Genomic DNA, 19,119 nt, shown 5'->3' on the forward strand with positions numbered 1-19,119 from the left:
TCAGTTGGGTTAGAAGCCAAAGGATAAATAAGAGCAACCAGTATTACAGTCTGGCTCCTACTTCTCCCTGGGTTTCCTTTTGAAGAAAAGCAGGGAAGGGGGAACATTTTCTACTATAATTTTTTAGAGGTGAAAATTGTTCAAATATAATATGTTTATGCATTTTGCAAGTCTGGCAATGAAAAGTAGATTACCTCCTTTGTGTCCATTCCTTCCTGGTGCCATTGCCACCATGCTGCATGCCTTAACCCAATGAAATCAGTTCATTTATTTTTCTTTTTTCATTTCCAGATCCTCATAAGCTGTCTTGTCTGTAAATAGCAGAAAGCTTAAGCTTCTTTGGACTTACACTGCAGATCTTCAATGAAATCTATAGAAACAATGAATGTTAATAATTTCCCCAAATTCTGACTCTTATTGCCTTTGACTGGGCTGTAGAGGTAGGCTGCATAATCATGACAGCCTCTCTTGAAAGGCCTTGGATCATTTCTCTTTTCTGCTTTCCTGCCCCTTTTATGAAGAGTACACATGTTAACCTAAACCGTCTCTCTCCCAGGCTGATTTAAAATAAACTGTAAATAAAAATCATTAGCTCAAACCTAGAAAAATTATCTACACCAAAGTTTGATGATAGGACCATCTCCTTACAGTTGTAATGTGGGGGATTCACACTATATCAATTATTTTTTTTAGTGTTTATTTATTTGGCTGCATGAGGTCTTAGTGGGCAGCACTCAGGATCTTTGTTGCATCGTGCGGGATCTTTCATTGTGGTACAGGGACTCGCTGGTTGTGGCACATGGACTCAGTAGTTGTGGCATGATTGTTACTTGCCCACAGGCATGTGAGATCTTAGTTCCTGGGGGAGGGATTGAACCCACGCCCTCTGCATTGCAAGGCAGCTTCTTAACCACTAGACCGCCAGGGAAGTCCCTGTATCAATTCTTTTACACCAAACTTGTTTATTCATGTACTTCTTCAGTCTTAATTGTACACCATTTAAAAATCTGTTATTATTCTTCCCAGAATGTCTAAACATTTACATAGCATACCACCAGTTACAGGCTATTCTCTAGGAACTTGACCTATTTCCTCCCTTCTGTATCTGATTCCCATTACAGATTTCCACTTTTATGTATTACCCTACCTTCAGCCTTCTAGCAGATATTAAATATAGTTAGTAATTGGACAGGTCATAATGCAAACTGTCTAAAGCGGCCTGATAAAATATGTAGAACATCTTTTTCCTCCAGTCAACATTTCTACATTTCGAGAACAGAAAGTTCTCCAAACACATACCAAGTGATATGTAGCCTAACATTAAAAAGTTAAGTACAAATGAGCTGCATGGTGGGGAGAAGGAAATTATAGTGAACAGAAAATACCTTGGAATTAGGATTTTGTGACCTTGACTTTACAGCCCAGTTGTGTAACTTTGGACATATCACCAGATGACCTCCAATTCCCCTTCCAGAACTAAATTTCAAAGGGAATTTTAGGGAGGTGCGTTTGTACAAGAGGTTACCAGAAAGATAGAGGAGTCCCATGGCCCCTGCTAACACAGCCCCACAAATTTAGTAATAGTCCTTGTCTCATGTCTTTGGGAGTAAGCCATCTGGTATAAAGTGAACTGAATGCAAAACTTGTTTATATTCCTCTAAATATATATATATATAGAGAATATACAGTTAAATTTTCAGGCAAGTGGCAAAAACATATTTTATGATTTTAGTAATGATCCCCACTACAATATTGCCCTTTCATAGCACTGGAGAGTCTCAGATAACATAATCACCATGCTCTCTATTTCCCGATATCTGGAAGATGTTGACTCCTTAGACCATTCTTTCTCATTCAGTCAGGAGGTGGTCATGAAATGCCCCTCCTGAGTGGAAAAGCCAACTTCTAAGCCGCATCTGAGCAGAAATACTGTTACAGCGCCCATCAGTGTCCCTTCCCCTCCTAGACACCATTGCTGTAATGTAAGGGGAATAAGCAGATAGGGCTGAGTTCCCAGGCGAGAAACAGCTGCTCCTCTGTTGGAAAAGATTTCAGGTCTGTTATCCACTCTCTTTGCCCCACTTCTCCCACCTCTTCTCATCCCCCACTTAAATAATTAAATCTGCCAAATGTTTTAGGCACAGCCATGGCAAAAACTGAGCATTTACTTACTGAATTGCAATCAGCATCTCTAGCTATTCATATTTTTTAGAGCATGCATCCTCCCCATTCCAATCTCTGAACAAGATCCTCATTGAGCTTTCTGCACTGGGATGATCTTAACTTTTTTTCCCTATTTTATAAGATAACTTTCCACCTCTCAACTTCCCTGATTCTCCTGAGAGCCCCTGACCATTCAAAACTGTTAAGATTGCCTAGAAATTCTTCCCTTCCATCATCGTAGGCCAGTCTATGAAGGAGACAGTCTCTTTTTTGTAAAGTTAACTTAATATTCTGCCCTTCAACCTCATATACTCTATGAAAATTTCCTATGTGCAGGTGTACTCATCACTGGGGCTTCCCAGGTGGCTCAGTGGTAAAGAATCTACCTGCCAAGCAGGAACTGTGGATTCAATCCTTGGGAAGATCCCCTGGAGATGGAAATGGAAACCCACTCCAGTATTCATGCCTGAACAATCCCATGGACAGAGGAGCCTGGCGGGCTACAGTCTATGGGGTCGCAAAAGTGTCAGACATTACTTAGGGACTAAATAACTACAACAACTCATCAGTTCTTTTAAAGAAGTGAGCAAATACTACTTTTTCTGGTTTCCCTACTTTTTACCTAGAGATGGTTTCATATTTAATTTTATCTTTTTCAAAAAGAGAAGCAGTCCTAAATCTTCACATTTTCACCAAGTTGAGATTAGTGCTTATTAACATGTATATCAATTAGAATTCATTCAGAAGCAAGTTAACAAAAGATACTAAAAGTAACTTTAGCAATCAAAATATTATCTCATATAACAGTAAGTTAGAAGTAGGGTAGTTACTGGATTCATTGTTTCAATAGCCCAATGGTGTCATTTAGGACCCGTCTCTTCCCTAACCAGCTCTTCTTAACTCTGTATGTTATCAGCACCCATTATGGTTGCAAAGTAGCTACACTCATGCATTCATCTCGAGTGGAATAAATATAGGAAAGCTCTGCTTTGGGTTTCTTTTTAAGAGCAAGGCCATCTTTCCCAAAACACCTCACCCCGCCTCCCGACAGTTTTCTCTTTTGTCCCATTTGCCAGGGTTGGAGTACACACTCATTCCTGGACCAGTCTCTGGTAAAAGGAATGGGATTATCATGACTGGTTTACAACATTAACCACCCCTGCTCCCACCTACCCCAACCCACTCCCAGCCCCCCCACCCCACGCCCACCCCTCCACCGCACCCCCGTCTGGGGCAAAGGGGTGGGATGGAAAATATTTAACAAAAAGATGGAAGAATGGCTTTTGGCTAGATACCTAATAACTGTCACACATTGGTCTAAGGCATCAGAAAATACTTTCCTACCCATAATTTCCTAATATGACCTTCACTACAATGTTGTAAATATGATGACAATACCAGGATCTGGAAATAGAGGCTCAAATAGGCTAAGTGATTAACTCAAGATCTGATAACTAGTTACTGATGGAGTTAGTATTCAGCCTGTTTTTATTGGCTCCAAAGGCAAAGATTTTTCCACTCACTACACTGTCTGGAATTAATCTTTTTACCATGATGATCCAGGTTGTGGGCAGTCCAAAGATAGTGGAGAATAGGGGGAAAGAGAGTAATTTCCCCTCTCAACAGCTCTATACTATGCCCAGTAAACATTCTTGCTCTTTTTTTTTAAACCTTCTCCTCCATCCTTCCTCCATCCCTCACACAAAGCCTTTCATTATTCTCTTGAGGGAACATGCAGGACTAGTTAGTGCCACAGCTGAAGTGTGCCCGTTTGCTTGAGATAGTGCCAACGTGTAATTATTAATAGCTCATTTCATTCTCAAAACTGCCCATTTAGATGAGCTATACAGTCATGCTAATTATGAGGTCTCATAATTCCCACATCTGGAGGGTATTATCTGGTGTTAACATTAACACCTTGGAGGAAATGTCCTGGCTCCCTATGAATCCTTCATTCATGATTGACCTCAGTCTTCTTCATCACTCACGCTCACTTCATTTCTCACCATTCCCCTTCCTCAGCTTCAAGCAAGCTAACCCTCAGGCTTTCCCTTCCTTTCCAAAGCAAGGGTCACCTATCATCCCAAAATGTTCTCTTTGCTGTGCTTGAATTTTTACATTTTGCCTTCAATGCCCAGATTTGTCTCCTCCCGGCCCCTCCTTTATGTTGGATTGTGAATCAGGCCAGTATCATCACACCATCTGTCCTACTGTCTGTCCATGGTAGAGTCTGTACCTGCTTACTTAATAATTTATGTTGCTAAATGCAGCCATAGAGAAGCACATTTCCATAACGGATGTCCAGTTCAGTTCAGTCAGTTCAGTCGCTCAGTCGTGTCCAACTCTTTGCGACCCCATGAATCGCAGCACGCCAGGCCTCCCTGTCCATCACCATCTCCCGGAGTTCACTCAAACTCACGTCCATCAAGTCCGTGATGCCATCCAGCCATCTCATCCTCGGTCGTCCCCTTCTCCTCCTGCCCTCAATCCCTCCCAGCATCAGAGTCTTTTCCAATGAGTCAACTCTTCGCATGAGGTGGCCAAAGTACTGGAGCTTCAGCTTTAGCATCATTCCTTCCAAAGAAATCCCAGGGTTGATCTCCTTCAGAATGGACTGGTTGGATCTCCTTGCAATCCAAGGGACTTTACTTCAGGATTACATACAATACCTGTGAGACACGTGCCACCTACACCCTCCTCCAAGTTATTTTTAGTTCCATAGAGCCCATGTCTACAACCTCTAAATGGATTTTTTTTAATGCAGTCAAAATTGCAATTGAATCCATGTTAGGGTCTGTGCCAAGTGGTCACTGAGATTTTTTTCATTGCTTATGACTATACAAATCCTAACACCACCATTCTCGATCTTGCCAGTCTGGCAGATCTTGACTTCCTAGGATAATTACTGCTGCTTTTCCTTTATGGAAAAAGGAAATTTTTATTCAAAGTTTCGTTTTCCCCTAATTTACCCAAGGCTGGCTTATTAAAAGCTTTGAATTTAGATTCTATGAGGTGTTTACTCTTGAAGCTGTAACTATACTGCATAATCAGAACATTCCAGTGTGAATTCTAGAGAATCCTCCCAGAGTATGGCATACCAAATTCCAAGAAATAAATAGAATGTTTAAAACTATCTAAGGGGGATGGGCAGTTCTTGACATGCACCACTGTCCCCCAAGACTGCATAAAATAGATGTGCAGAGAAATACCTTTTCTGCTCCTCTCCTTTCAACTAGTAACTTCCCTGGTCTCCTGTTACTTATAGTATTTACTTATTTGCATAAAAATATCATCTGCAAGCCTTACCTCAGAGTGGCAACCAGCCATCCCAGTTTTACTAGATAATGTATTTTTCCACTTGATATTTCCCCAATTACATTGAATTACAGTATATCCGCTTTTTTTTTTAAAAGCTAATCAATTTCATGTTAATATATTTCCTACATCTTTTGAAATACTCACTGGATAAAGCTTGAACTATTTTGTATTTTGCAACAATGTCCCCAAGACCCTTAGGGGGAAGTCCCTTGATTATGCACATACTCATTGACTGTGTTGCTCAACTCCTTATTTTAGAGAGGATCAATAACTCCCTTGATAAAAATAAAGTGGCATTCTTACAAAGTCAAGGTTGCATGAGGGTTTTGGAAATCCCAAATGATATTAATGTTTACAGGGACTTTTTTTTTTTTTTTTTTACATCTTTAAGTAAGCTTTTTGTTTTTGACCACCAGGCAGCATTTTGTGCCATTGTGATGGAATCCTACTAACTAATGTGAAATAATGTGTCATGTCATTTAAAAGGTTAATGAAAATGTAAAGTGGAAGCTTTAATACCGTCTCAATACAAATAAAACTGTTTTTGAGAGAAACTCATCTCGGTTAGGGTGGCTTGCTTGAAAATTCCCCTGGCTGTCGGTCATCTCTGGATAATTATTTCACTCCTCTGATTTTACCCAAGGAAACTCAACTTGAGGCAAAGATCTTTATATGAGGATTCAAGAGGTTTGGGAAAGCAGGACTCATTAGGGTAAAGATTGGGAAAATTACTATCTTGCCAGCAATGGAACACCTCTTTGGCTACCACCCTACCTAAAACTTGATTGAATCCAAACATGAGCTGAACTTTCCTATTTTAATTCACAGCCCACTGTACTACATAGCTGGATCTTTCAAAAGCAGGTGCTACATGTATACAGAAAGAAATGCATACCTTCTGTTGCCTCTCAAAACCCATTATGCTAAACTCACCAAATATGTTAGAATATGTTACATGTTTTGATCCTTGTGTTTTTTTCAGTCTCCACTAATCATTTTGCTGAACTGTCTACTACCCTCCTATTGAACAGGAATTAGCTAATTCATTTCCTGAATGGTATTACAGTTCTTGTAAATAACCCTTTTCTCCATCTCTATTTTTCAGCTGGCAGAACTTTAATTACAAAGGTATATAAATTATACTATTTTAATGTTCTTTTGCTCTTTCGACATAAGCATTTGCTTTCATACATAAGCAGATATTTTGTATACCTACCAGACCACTAAAAAGCTAAATGGCAAGAATGAGTATTTCTGGAAACTTATAAAAATCTTGATGCAGTGAGACAGGTTTAACCAATGTCAAGAAAGAAAAGGTAGACTCCTTACTTTTATAATTCAACTTTCTATTTTGTATCAGTATATGCTGTATTTTCTGATTGAAACTGCTGTTCTAATGAAACTTGTGATTTTCTGTAGTTTGCTTTATACATTTGAAATCAAACTTTCATACAGTGTGCTTGATTTGTACCCTTTCTGTTAGGGATTTGATTAAATATCCTAACCATTTCCTTAATTCCTTTTTACATGCTTAAAGTATTTGACATTAGGCTTTCTCAAAAATGATCTCTGGATAAAATCCATGAAGCCTGTAGACTGTGATTTATACACATGTAAGAAATAGGTTTTCCTCTTAGCAGTGAATCAGTGACTAAGAAGCGGTTCAGTGTCTTCTGATTCCTGACCCTTCTACCCTTCATGGCCTTTTTTCTATTCATCACTCATTGAGTAATCGTGTATTCTTCTAAAATGCAAACTCAACTTCATGCAGTCAGGTATGGACACAAGAAATGCTTGTGCTCTCGATTTCAGGACTAACAGTCTCATACCCTAGCAGTCACAAGGGACTGTAGTTTACTCAATATTTTGTTAATAATGTGGCTTTGCTATAAAATAAGTTGCTGTTTTCTTTGCTTTGGTACTACAAGGTTTTCAATGTTGCAGCAAATGAAAGGAAGAAAACATGTTTCAAGGCTGGTGTCAAAAACCATCAGCTATACTTAACAAAAGCCGTTGTGCAGCTTCTGAAATGTAGTTTACTGCTGTAAATATGTACAATTTATGTTAGCCTGTTAATTCCTAAAACACAAATAAAACTTTTTTTATTAAAAATGCCTACATATAAAAAGTTTACTTTGTACTGTTTAAAAACATGCAAGATTTCAGGCATATCTTTTTATAATCCTTAAAAATGTTTAGAATTCTGAATCTATTGTTTAGGAGCTTTTATTATAAAATTTAATACAAAACAAAATCCCTTTACTTGGAAGAAATTATTTGCAGTATTATCCAACAATTGGGAAAAAAAATACCAGCACTTTTCCAGGAGCTTATTTCTATACCACTTTGATTTTTTTTTAATATTCTTTAAGATAACATGCCTTACAAACATTTGAACATATGAAGTGTTTATATATTAGGGAATTAAAAAGAAGAAATGAAGTTTCCTTGTATTTAAAAAATGATGCCTAAAATGAATTTTAATAGCATCCATTTGTGAGGTGCATTATGTCATTTTTCTTTAAAAAATCTCCACTGTAAATAAGAATAGTAGAGTCGGCCTATTTGTCAGTCTTTCCTAATTTGAAGACTTCCAACTTCTGAACTCATTCTCTCCCTTCACAAATAATAATATGTTGACAATAAAATAATGAACTGACAAAAGGTGTGAAGCTCATTTATCCATTAATTGGTGATTAGTATAACAGCTTTTCAGTAAGAGTTTAAATTCCAGCCTAGAGATAGATGGCTTTAACTTCCATCCAGCAAAAACTGAGAATCCGCACTTGTATCATCAGAGATTTGACCTGCAGAGTGACAGGGTTTAGACATTCAACACTTTGCTACTATTTCCCAAAGACGACGTAATACAATGGGAGAAATAAATGGCCACCCAGTTTTTTTAACTAGAAAATAACAAGCATATATGTAGCATGTTTAGGAGTTACTATAAGGATTATATATATAAGAAGCTAGCGAAAGGTAGGGGTGTGGGTGTGTGTGTGTGTGTGTGTGTGTGTGTGTGTGTGTGGTCACTAGTACCAGCCAAGGATATGGAGAAATTGGAACCCTTGTGTACTGTTGATGGCAATGTAAAATGATGTCATGGTTATGGAAAACAGTATGGAGATTTCTTAAAAACAGACCTACCATGTCATTCAACAATGTCAAGGTATTTATCCAGAATAATTGGAAATAGGCTCTTGAAAAGATATCTGTGCTCCTATGCTAACTGCAGCATTTGTCACAATAGCCAAGAGGTGAAAAACCACTTCATTGTCCATTGATAGACTAATGGATTTTTTTGTAGTATATACATATAAAAGGATATTATTCAGCATTTCAGAAAAGAAGGAAATCCTGGAGACATTATGGTAAATATGTGAAATATGCTAGTTATAGGACAAAGGCTCATGATTCCACTTATATGAAATATCAAAAAGTAGTCCAGTTCTTGAAGCAGAAAGCAGAATGGGGATTGTTAAAGACTGGAGGAGGGGGAAACAGGGAGCTGCTGTTCAGGGACAGTGTTTCAATGCTGTGCCGCAATGCAGGTAGAGTTAACGATACTGTGAAAAAGTAAGTCGCTCAGTCATGTCCAGCTCTTTGCAACCCCATGGACTGTAGCCCACGAGGCTCCTCGGTCCATGGAATTCTCCAGGCAAGAATACTGGAGTGGGTAGCCATTCCTTTCTCCAGAAGATCTTCCTGACCCAGAGATCAAACCTGGATCTCCTGCATTTCAGGCAGACTGTTTACCATCGACATGTATTGCAAGCTTAAACGTTTGTTAAAAAGAGTAGACTTTTTGTTTATGTTTTTTAACCACAATTTTTTTTTAAAAAAGAAAGAAATGCAAAGTGGTATGACCACTTTGAAATAGTTTGACAGTATCTTACAACTTTAAATACGGTTGTGCAAAATGGTCCACCAATCACATTCCTGGGTATTAGTTTGAAAACTTATGTCCACATAAACACCTGCCTGTGCATGGTTACAACAGCTATATTCATAACTGCCCCCCAAATGAAAAGAACCAATTTCCTTCAATAGGTGAGTATAAATGGTGGTATATCTATACAATGAGGTATTATTCAAAGGGAAAACAGAAATGAATTATTGAGGCAAAAAGACCTGGAAGAAAAGCATACTTACTGCTAAGTGAAAGAAGCCAGCCTGAAAAGACTATACACCATATGATCCCAATCACATGACATTCTGAAAAAGGCAAAACTATAAAGACTTAAAGAAAAATCACTAGTTGTCTAGGGAGCAGAGGAAGGTGGAGAGGGATGAATTGATAAAAACATTTTTAGGGTGTTGAACTATTCTATAGAGTCAGAACATGTGTTAGTTCACAACCTCAAGTGCAATCTGAAACCAGCCCCCCAACTCCCATCCACACAGGGCAAAGAGAGAACTAAGAAAGAGATGAACCACTCCAGAGTGGCAGGTGATGGCTTCAACAAACAAGGCAATGTACGAGACTTGTCCTGGGCAACTCGATCTCTGCAACCCACCCAAATCTTAAAAGTTAACACAGAAGCTTTAACTGAGTTTAGTCACATATACCATCCAGGCAGTCTCAATACCTCATTATCATATCTAAGCAGGATCCTTGGGGCCGCTTCTGGCAGTGGAAAAAGCAAGCAGAATGCATATTCCAAGGGCAGGGGTAGGGGTAAGGAGACTCTTGTTTCCTGGGTCCAGCTCTCAGATCAACAGGTGGTCGCAACCTCTTGATGACCTCCCTCAGCAACATGACATCGGGCATTCATCACAACTCAGAACCATTCAACACAAAGAACAAACCTTAATATATGCAAATTTAAATTTAAGAAGTTGGAGGATCCCAATAAAGAAGATAAGAGTATGGCTAAAAAAATCTCACCGTATTACAAATGTATACAACCACCTCAGAAAGGCAGTGGGAAGAAAAGGTATTGACCTCAGTGGCTTAGAAATGAGTGAAGTCTGTAAGACTAAAGCCAAAAGGAGTATATCCTTCTAAAAAACAGTTCTCTCCACCAAAGGGGTACAGATTAACAATTTGAACACTGCTACGTACATTCTGGAGTTGAACAACTAAGCAAATGGCTGGTGGATAGTGGGAGTCAGGTTTCTCACTGCTGGAATGTGACTTTATGGATAAGGAAGGGTAGCCAACTAGAAACATCCCTGTGCTAATGAATTAGAGTTGGAGGCATCAGGATGAACTCACATGCAGCTTAATATACAGATGATTAGATAAAGAAATATTTCTAGATATATGCTTACACATAGGTTAGTTTACATGCATGTATTTTTTGTTCGTCAGCTGAGAGGACCCAAAAGAAACAACAGTGAGCACACATCTCGTTCGGTTTCTAATCCCATTTTTCAGTGAACTGAACCAGTGCTTTTGGAAGAAATGGTTGATTCTGGGACTGAGCAGGACACTGACAAGATGAATGTGGAGCATCTTGTATTGCCAGAAATACAAGGAGATAATATAAAATACAAGGAGATAATATAAAACAAATAGATAAAATCCACCTCCACTGACAGGAGTACATCAAAAGGACAAAGGAACCAAGTGGAGAGCTCCAAATGGCCGATGCTGGAACAATTTAAGTAATAAAATAAGTGATACCGGATTATAACCCAAAGTATAAAATAAATATCCATGAGTCCATACTATATAAGTAAATGATCAAATTAATAAATAGGAGAGAAGAGACAAATCTATGTAGAAGAAACCCAAAAGATTTATGTAAATATTCTGACTCAAGGAGAGAGAATCCAATTCCTTTAGTTTGAGCAACAGTGACTTCCTTCCAAGAAGACAGTATGGAAGGAGGATAAATAAAGAATAACTTAACAGTGAAAAAAACTTAATAAACACTACCTCAGCCAGGTGATCAAGGTCAATGTCAAGTAGTAAATATTATTAAGAGCATGTACCCTTGAAATGATGTGATGTAAATGGCATTTTACCTCTGAGATCTTCCTCCCCAAAACCCATAACTACAGTGTAAAAAGGAGAAAAATTTTAAACTCCAATAGAGAAGCATCTTGCAAAGTATCTCAGCCACATTCTTAAACTGTCGAGGTCATCAAAAACAAGGAAAGTATGGGAAATTATCACAGCAACAGATGCCTAAGGAGCCATGACAAACATGAAACGGAATTCTGGAACAGAAAAAGGATATTAGGTAAAAACGTAGGAAATCTGAATAAACCATGGAATTTACTTAATGATAATGTACTGATATTAGTGCATCAACTATAACAGAAAGTGAAAGTTGCTCAGTCGTGTCTGACTCTTTGTGACCCCGTGGACTATACAGTCCATGGAATTCCCCAAGCCAGAATACTGGAGGAGGTAGCCTTTCCCTTTTCCAGGGGATCTTTCCAACACAGGGATTGAACCCAGGTCTCCCGCAATGCAGGCGGATTCCTTACCAGCTGAGTCACAAGGGAAGCCCAAGAATACTGGAGTGGGTAGCTTATCCCTTCTCCAGAGGATCTTCCTGACCCAAGAATTTAATCGGGATCTCCTGCATGCAGGCGGATTCCCTGAGCTATCAGGGGAGCCCAACTATATCAAATGTACCATAACTTGTATAAAATGTTAATAATAGTGGAAACTAGACGTGGTGTATATGAGATCTCTTTGTAATATATGCTTGATTTTTCTATATATCCAAAACTATGCTAAAAAATAAACTATTAGAGAACAAGATGGTGGAGGAGCAGGTGGACGTGGAGTACATCTCTCTCCACGGATACATCAGGAATACACCTTCAGACACAAAAGTGCATGCAGGACACCAGCTGACAGTGGACAGGAGTGCCTGACCAGAGGAAAAGGATATATAGAACCACGCAAAACTTGGCAGGACAAAAGAACCAGGGGGAAGAACAGGAGTGTTACTAGGACTGGACCTGCCCTCAGTGGGTGGGGGAACTGAAGCAGGGGTCCGATCCCCACATCGGGGCAACTGGCTGAGTTAGAGTAGAAACATTTAAGGCTGAGAGTGGAACAGCTGATCTGTGGCAGCCTAAATGGAATGAGAATCAGACAGTCCTCACCGCAGCCATATGTACCCAGGGATGCAGGGCCCCTAGAAGGCAAAGCGGCTGGGAGCTGGAGCTTAGAGATTGAGGAGCAATCTCGAGGCAAGGGCTACTGTTGACTGCTGAGAGATGGACAGAAGGGATGTGAGGGAGGAGACTGTGGAGGGAAATGCCTGTGGAGGAAACCAGACAGCCAAGGAAGCAAGGCAATACTGCTGAGTCACGAGTAGAGGGTAGAGCCATCACCCTAGCCTCTCTGTCCCCACACGCCAGCACTGGCAGCTGAATCATAGAGGTTGGTCCATCAGGAGCCTGACACACCCAACTATAGACTAGGACCCCAGGCAGTTTAGTTCAGTTTAGTCGTTCAGTCATGTCCAACTCTTTACAAGCCCATGGACTGCAGCACAGACGATTTCCTGTCCATCACCAACTCCCAGAGCTTGCTCAAACTCACATTCATCTACTCGATGATACCATCCAACCATCTCATCCTCTGTCCTTCCTGTCTCCTCCTGCCTGCAGTCTTTCCCAGCATCAGGGTCTTTTCCAATGAGTCAGTTCTTCACATCAGGTGACCAAAGGATTGGAGTTTCAGCTATAGCATCAGTCCTTCCAATGAACATTCAGGACTGATTTCTTTAGGATTGACTGGTTTGATCTCCTTACAGTCAAAGGGACTCTCAAGAGTCTTCTCCAACACCCACAGTTCAAAAGCATCAATTCTTTGATGTTCTTTATGGTCCAACTCTACATCCATACATGACTACTGGAAAAACCATAGCTTTGACTAGATGAAACCTGGTTGGCAAAGTAATGTCTCTGCTTTTTAATATGCTGTCTAGGTTGGTCATAACTTTTCTTCCAAGGAACAAGTGTCTTTTAATTTTATGCCTGCAGTCACCATCTGCAGTGATTTTGGAGCCCAAGAAAATGAAGTCTCTGTTTTCCCTATTTCCCCATCTTTTGCCATGAAGTGATAGGACCAGATGCCACATCTTACTTTTCTGAATGTTGAGCTTTAAGCCAACTTTTCACTTTCCTCTTTCACTTTCATCAAGAGGCTCTTTAGTTCTTCACTTTCTGCCATAAGGGTGGTATCATATGCATATCTGAGGTTACATATTTTTCTCCCAGCAATCTTGATTCCAGCTTCTGCTTCATCCAGCTGGGCATTTCACATGGTGTGCTCTGCATATAAGTTAAATAAGCAGGGTGACAATACACAGCCTTGACATACTCCTTTCTGATTTGGAACCAGTCCATTGTCCCTGTCCAGTTCTAACTGTTGCTTCTGGACCTGCACACAGATTTTTCAGGAGGCAGGTCAGGTGATCCTGTATTCCCATCTCTTTCAGAATTTTTCACAGTTTTTTGTGATCCACACAGTTGAAGGCTTTGGCATACTCAATAAAGCAGAAATAGATGTTTTTCTGGAACTCTTGCTTTTTCGATGATTCAGCAGATGTTGGCAGCTTGATCTCTGGTTCCTCCACCTTTTCTAAAAGCAGCTTGAATATCAGGAAGTTCACGGTTCACGTATTGTTATATCCTGGCTTGGAGAATTTTGAGCAGTACTTTGCTAGCGTGTGAGATGAGTACAATTGTGCAGTAGTTTGAGCATTCTTTAGCAATGCCTTTCTTAGGAATTGGAATGAAAACTGACCATTTCCAGTCTTGTGGCCACTGCTGAGTTTTCCAAATTTGCTGGCATATCGAATGCAGCACTTTCACAGCATCATCTTTTAGGATTTGAAATAGCTCAACTGGAATTCCATCACCTCCATCAGCTTTGTTCGTAGTGATGCTTACTAAGGCCCACTTGACTTCACATTCCAGAATGCCTGGCTCTAGGTGAGTGATTACACCATCATGGTTATCTGGTTCATGAAGATCTTTTTTTTTTTGTATAGCTCTTCTGTGTACTCTTGCCACCTCTTCTTAATATCTTCTGCTTCTCTTAGGTCCATACCATTTCTGTCCTTTATTGTGCCCATCTTTGCATTTAATATTCCCTTGTTATCTCTAATTATCTTGAAGAGATCTCTACTCTTTCCCATTCTATTGTTTATTTCTTTTTCATGCCCTTTTAGAGCACTATCACTTCCTGCTGCTGAGCAGTCAACTCCCTTGAGGACCTAGTGCCGCTAGATCCCCTGTGGCCCAAGCAGCTGCACCACCTCTGCACCTGGCCCTCACTGGGGCAAACCCAAGTCCTCCAGGGAAGTCTCTGGAGCAAACCCCACTGGACGACCCACATGCAAAGATGGAAATAAAACCACAACTGAAACCCAGGTGCAGTGTGGCTAAGGAAGAAGACCCACAACCTTCCCACCAGCTGTATAAGCTACAGATTAAATCCACATGATCAACTAGGCAGACTCTGTGTTTACAGAATATATAAAAGAACACTGAGAGCTCACACAAAAGAAAATGCACTCGTTCTGATAGCTGTGCACATTGGAGGCAAGAACACACAGGAGTAGGACCAGCTTAGAATCTGAGCTGGCCCCACAGCAAGTCCAGAGACCAGCAGTGTTGGAGGGCATCCTAGGGAGGTGAGGTGGACTGTGATTCCAGCAAGGGAAATGATCTGACAGCAGTGACTCAAGAAAAACATTTACTATTCTTTTGACTTGTTTTGTAGTTTCTTTTGGATTTCTTTTTCCTTTTCCACCACCCCCTCTGTTGCAGTTGTCAATTTTATTGGCACTATGAAATCTAGTTGAGCTTTTGAGGGTTTTTTTTTTTTTCTTTCAATCACATGTTTTATTGTTGTTATAAACCTCTGCCTCTACATTGGGCTTTTGTAGTTCTATGGAGTTTCCTTTTTTTTTTTTTCCTCTCTTTAATTTTTTTAAACTTATTTTTTTACATTTATCCCTTAGTTTGCTTTTCCTATTGTTCTTTTCCTCTTGCAGTTAATCTTTTATGTATATAAATCTTTATTTAATTCTATTTAACTTTGCATATCTATTCTTTTTCTTTCCTTTCTGCTCAACATATTTGTTAGTTTTGCTTTCACTGCTTTATTCCCCACTCAGCACCTTGCTTTAGTTTTGTTTTCCAGTTTGTGCTTTAGTCAGTTTTGTTCTTAACTGGTATATGTAAATTTTGGTTTCCTTTGTTTGTTGGGTCAATCTATTGTACTTTATTTTTGTTGGATCGTTTTGATTTTGCTTATGGATGTGTATGTGTATATTCCATTATTTTAATTCTTGTTTGCCTGATTTTCTAACTGTCATTTCTCTGGGGTTCATCCTTGGTTTCTCATTTTGGGTATTTGTTTTAATCTCACTTAATGCCATAACAAACCATTTGTAGAATCTCCGTACCTCACCAGAGATCAAGCCCTGACCCTTTGGAGTGGGAGCACTGACTCCAAGACCCTAGACTACCAGAGAACTAAATGTAGGGAGTATCAAATAGTGAGAACTCATACAAAGGAAACCACTTGAATACAAGACCCTGCATCACCCAACCACAAGTAGTGCCCTGTAGAGGAGGCCTCATCCAAAGAACAAACAGAACAAAAATACAAGCCCAATCATCAGCAGACAGGATTACCACCTTACTCAGCCTGGCTCATAAGAAGAAAAAAAAAAAAAAAACCTCAGCACAAATCTCACCCTATACGAAGCTTACACAAACTACTGCACCAACCTTCAGTTCAGCTCAGTCATTCAGTTGTGTCCGACTCTTTGTGACCCCATGAATCGCAGCACACCAGGCCTCCCTGTCCATCAACTCCCAGAGTATACCCAAACTCACGTCCATTGAGTTGGTGATGCCATCCAACCATCTCATCCTCTGTCGTCCCCTTCTCCTCTTGGCCTCAATCTTTTCCAGCATCTGGGTCTTTTCAAATGAGTCAGCTCTTCGCATCAGGTGGCCAAAGTATTGGAGCTTCAGCTTCAACATCGGTCCTTCCGATCTCTAGGATTGACTGGTTGGATCTCCTTGCAGTCCAAGGGACTCTCAAGAGTCTTCTCCAACACCACAGTTCAAAAGCATCAATTCTTCAGCACTCAGCTTTCTTTATAGTCCAACTCTCATATCAATACATGACTACTGGAAAAACCATAGTCTTAACTAGACAGACAATTGTTGACAAAGTAATGTCTCTGCTTTTTAATATGATGTCTAGGTTGGTCATAACTTCCCTTTCAAGGAGTAGTGTCTTTTAATTTCATGGCTGCAATCACCATCTGCAGTGATTTTGGAGCCCCCCAAAATATAGTCTCTCACTGTTTCCACTGTTTCACTATTTGCCATGATGTGATTGCACCAGATGCTATGATCTTAGTTTTCTGAATGTTGAGCTTTAAGCCAACTTTTCACTCTCTTCTTTCACTCTCATCAAAAGGCTCCTTAGTTGTTCTTCACTTTCTGTGATAAGGGTGGTGTCATCTGCATATCTGAGGTATTGATATTTCTCCTAGCAATCTTGATTCCAGCCTGTGCTTCTTCCAACCCATCATTTCTCATGATGTACTCTGCATAGAAGCTAAATAAGTAGGGTGACAATACACAGCCTTGACATACTCCTTTCTGATTTGGAAAAGTCTGTTGTTCCATGTCCAGTTCTAACTGTTGCTTCCTTCTCAAGAAGCAGATCAGGTGCTCTGGTATTCCCATCTCTTGAAGAATTTTCCAGTTTATTGTGATCCACACAGTCAAAGTCTTTGGCATAGTCAATAAAGCAGAAATAGATGTTTTTCTGGAACCCTCTTGCTTTTTCGATGATCCAGCAGATGTTGGCAATTTGATCTCTGGTTCCTCTGCCTTTTCTAAAACCAGCTTGAACATCTGGAAGTTCACAGTTCACGTATTGCTGAAGCCTGGCTTGGAGAATTTTGAGCATTACTTTGCTAGCACATGAGAGCTAATGTGTGGTAGTTTGAGCATTCTTTGGCATTGCCTTTCTTTGGGATTGGAATGAAAACTGACCTTTTCCAGTCCTGTGGCCACTGCTGAGTTTTCCAAATTTGGTGGCTTACTGAGTGTGGCACTTTCATAGCATCATCTTTTAGGATATGAAATAGCTCAACTGCAATTCCATCAGCTCCACTAGCTTTGTTCATAGTGATGCTTCCTAAGGCTCACTTGACTTCATAGTTCAGTATGTCTGGCTCTAGGTGAGTGATCACACCGTGATTATCTGGGTTGGGAAGCTCTTTTTTTGTACAGTTCTTTTGTGTACTCTTGCCACCTCTTCTTAATATCTTCTGCTTCTGTTAGGTCCATACCATTTCTGTCCTTTATTGAGCCCATCTTTGCATGAAATGTGCCCTTGGTATCTCTAATTTTCTTGAACAGATCTGTAGTCTTTCCCATTCTGTTGCTTTCCTCTATTTCTTTGCACTGATTGCTGAGGAAGGCTTTCTTATCTCTCTTTGCTATTCTTTGGAACTCTGCATTCAAATGGGTATATCTTTCCTTTTTTCCTTTGCTTTTCTCTTCTTTTCACAGCTATTTATAAGGCCTCCTCAGACAGCCATTTTGCTTTTTTGCATTTCTTTTTCTTGGAGATGGTTTTGATCCCTGTCTCCTGTACAGTGTCATGAATGTCCATCCATAGTTCAGCAGGAACTCTATCAGATCTAGTCCCTTAAATCTATTTCTCACTTCCAGTGTATAATCGTAAGGGATTTGATTTAGGTCATACCTGAATGGTCTAGGCATCAACCTTAGGAGGGCAGAAACCAAAAGTAAGAAAAAATTCAACCCTGAAACCTGGGAAAAGGAGAGCTCAAACAAAGTAAGTTCAAAGATATATATATATATATATATATATATATATATATATATATATATGGCGAGAGAGAGAGAGAGAGAGAGAGAAGGCAGAGATATACTGCACAAATGAAGGAACAAACTAGAAGCACAGAAGTCCAGATAAATGAAGAGGAAATAGGCAAACTACCTGAAAAAGGATTCAGACTAATGAGAGTAAAGATGACCAAAAACCTTGAAAACAGAATGGAGAAAACGCAGGAATCAATTAACAAAGACCTAGAAGAATTGAGGAATAAACATACAGAGACTAACAACACAATTACTGACATTAAAAATACTCTAGAAGGAATCAAAAGCCTCCTAAAGTTGGTGCCTAGACCATTCAGGTATGACCTAAATCAAATCCCTTACAATTATACAGTGGAAGTGAGAAATAGATTTAAGGGACTAGATCTGATAGAGTGCCTGATGAACTATGGATGGTCATTCGTGACATCGTACAGGAGACAGGGATCAAAATATCTGAAGAAGAATGAATCAGTGAATTGGAAGATAAAATGGTGGAAATAATTTCTGAACAGCAGAATAAAAGTAAAAAGAATGAAAATAACTGAGGATAGTCTCAGAGACCTCTGGGTCAATATCAAATGCACCAACATTCAAATTACAGGGGTCACAGAAGAAGAGAAAAAGAAAGGGTATGAGAAAATTTTTGAAGAGATTATAGTTGAAAATTTCCCCAACATGGAAAAGGAAATAGTCAATCAGGTCCAAGAGGCACAAAGATGTTCTGGGGAGGAAGGTGGGAGGGGGGTTCATGTTTGGGAATGCATGTAAGAA

Source organism: Ovis canadensis, chromosome 6 (genome assembly GCF_042477335.2).
Source record: "Ovis canadensis isolate MfBH-ARS-UI-01 breed Bighorn chromosome 6, ARS-UI_OviCan_v2, whole genome shotgun sequence".
Lineage (NCBI taxonomy): Eukaryota > Metazoa > Chordata > Mammalia > Artiodactyla > Bovidae > Ovis > Ovis canadensis.